The sequence below is a fragment of the Elgaria multicarinata genome, chromosome 1 (assembly GCF_023053635.1).
Source record: "Elgaria multicarinata webbii isolate HBS135686 ecotype San Diego chromosome 1, rElgMul1.1.pri, whole genome shotgun sequence".
NCBI lineage: Eukaryota > Metazoa > Chordata > Lepidosauria > Squamata > Anguidae > Elgaria > Elgaria multicarinata.
This window is the reverse complement of record NC_086171.1, coordinates 211,610,397-211,613,338: the sequence shown is the minus strand read 5'-3', so window position 1 is coordinate 211,613,338 and position 2,942 is coordinate 211,610,397.

Here is a 2,942-nt window from a genome sequence, read left to right as displayed (position 1 = left end):
GGCCACGGGTGGTTCCTGTGATGCACCCACCTACAAAGGCTACCACTTCGTAGGTTTTCCACCAGAACATTTTGAGTCTTGCCACCTTTTGTAAGGGCTGCAGTCTGAATTTGGTCGTTCGGGTTTGGTGGAATTCCCTTTCGAAGCGTTGGCACAGGTGGGAGAGTAAATCATGGCGGGTGACCTTACTGAGAACGAGACCCTTGCTGCCTTTGCTTTTTAAGCCACATATGCTGCCGGATATAGCGTGGGCCAGGCCAGGCCTTTCACTGTGCGAAAACCCAGGTGGCGTGTGTGTGTGTTGGTGACGATAGTGGAGTGTTCCTGGCTGCTACCAAATCCAGTGGCAGGTACGGTCCCCCTTGGCATCATTCTTCCTTAAGGACCAGAAGCCCTCACAGCACATGTGCGCTCTTTAGCAATGAGGGGGATAATAGTAAAAACCCTGGAGATTAGGGGTGTGCACGGACCCCCCGCTCCGCCCCGCAGGCCGATCCGAAAATTTCGGGTCGGCCCGCTCCGCGCCGCTCCGCGCCGCTCCGCGCTGCTCCGCCCATACTCTGCTCCTCTTCGCCGCGGAGCTCCGGCTCCGAATCGGAGCTCCGCAGTGGAGGGGAGTGGCGCCAGGTAAGGCCGGGAGAGGAGGGTGGGAGGTTTACTGGGCCCTGCCGCCATCGCCGCCCGTGCGGCGACGGCGGCAGAGCCCGGTAAGGGACCAAGGGGGAGGGGGGCCTTACCTGCTTCCGTCGGCGTTCCGTCGGCGTCTTCAATTGAGCCCGCGGCCCAGACTTCCTGGTTGAACCGCGGGCTCAATTGAAGATGCCGACGGAACGCGGACGGAGGCAGGTAAGGGAGAGGAGGGCGGGGGGGGGGGGGGTTTACGGGCCCTGCCGCTGTCGCCGCATGGGCGACAGCGACAGCGGCAGGGCCCGGTAAACCCCACTTACCTTTCCGGCGGAGCTCCGGATCGAGGCGAAGGATCCGCCTTCACCTCGATCCTCTTCGCCACGCTCCGCCGGCCCCCCAATCCTCTTCGCCTCTGCCTTAAGGGCAGGCGAAGCCCCCCGCTCCGCTTCTAATTCGCCGGTCCGATTAGAAGCGGAGCACATCCCTACTGGAGATGCAGGACTGGTTTTATAGCATCGCTCTAGTCTGGCTGCACGTAAAGAAAGGTCTGAACCAATGACTGGCCAGGCTTGGGCTGCAAATTGGCTGAAACATCTCCTCACTTGCCCCTGCAATGGAACTACAAACATCTCTAATAATAATAATAATAATAATAATAATAATAATAATAATACTCCCCCCCAAATTTATTTTCAACATTGTTCTTTCTTTCTAAGAAAGACCACTTCAGTTAAAACTACGTTTTTCACTTATTTTTATGGACGAGGGGTGGGGGTTTTTTGGGGGGCAAAAGGGGTGATGGATCAGAGATATATGAGGAAAAGAACTGACATCACAGCCTGAAAATACAAGACAGCGCTTTGGCCTCCGCTGCCTGTGTTTGTGATCGGATCCCGCAGCTATTTTGTACCTGTGCCAATTGGAGAACAGACTGAATATGGCGAATGCAATAGGCAAGTCTGCCCATCACCTGCCAAACTCCACCTTTTATGTTTTACCAAAATAAACGCATTTACCTGCCATTCCAAAACATTCCCATTTTTGCTGGAGCTGCTCAATATGGAGAAAGAACCACGATGTCTTCAGGTAATCAGTCACTGCTGTTACCCTGGTATTCCTCCATTTAAAGACACCCATTGGGGGTAGGGACTTTGGTGTGGGGGTTATGGATCCCCCCCAAATACACATAAGGGTCATAGTACACTGAGTAGCAATTCCTGATTGTTTTTACTTAGGGCATGTCTACACCAGGGGAAGAGAGGGGGAAGAGCTCATGATATGCTGGTCTCGAGATCCTCCCCTTCAGTTCACACGCAGCGCACGATGTCCCGGGAGGAAGTAGGACGTCGTGCCCGCCATTTTTTAAACTGAAGAGTGCATGATCGCTCCATCAAAAAGGTTAGATTTTTTTGTTTTTAAAGATCCCTCTCCCCTCCTCCGATGGGCACGGAGCTCTTCAGGATCCCTATGCCCGGCTCCTCGCGTTTACTCACGAGGAGCCAGGACGAAACTGGGAGGGCTGCCCACACCTCCCATGGTCTTGGGACGATCCCAAGACCGCAGGAAAAACTGGGGTAAAAGCTGTCCCGGTTATCTCAGGGACAGGGAGGGATCCCGTGTGTAATGTGGACGCACAGGGATGATCCTGGGGCGATCCCCGGGTAAGGCATGGTGCAGACATGCCCTTAGGATTGGCAAGATCTTCCAAATCATTTATATATAAACCGTACGTATTTTAGGAAAACTGCCATGAAAGCTGGACCGCTCGTCTCGTAAAAATGCAGATATGAGGGAATATTTCTGACTGGCTGCATCCCTCCTATCAGAGCTAGTGCCCAATGCAAATTTCCCCATTCACTGAATGGTGCACACGCTCAAAATTCCCTTTACGAGTTCATCTGAAGTGAGTACGGAAGTAGCACTAGAGCAGGCCAGAAGAGCCTTGCTGAATCACTCTCTTAACACAGCATCTTTCTAAAAGTGGCCAGCCAGATGCCCTTTGGGAACCTCACAAGCAGGCCCTGAAGGCAGCAGCTCCCCTGGCGTTTGCCCCTCAGCACCTGGTACTGAGGGACGTGCTGCCCGAGAACACTGGGTTCCATTTAGCCATCGTGGCAAACAAATCTGTCCTCCCTGCCTTTCCTTTAATCCTTCCAAAACAAGCAAATCTATCTTAGGCACCACTTCCTGACTGTTCGAGCAGTACAACAGTGGAACCCATGACCTAGGGAGGTGGTGGGCTTTCCCACAATAGAGGCAGCTGGACAACCACCTGTCAGGGATGCTTGAAGATCGATTCCTGCATTGAGCAGGGG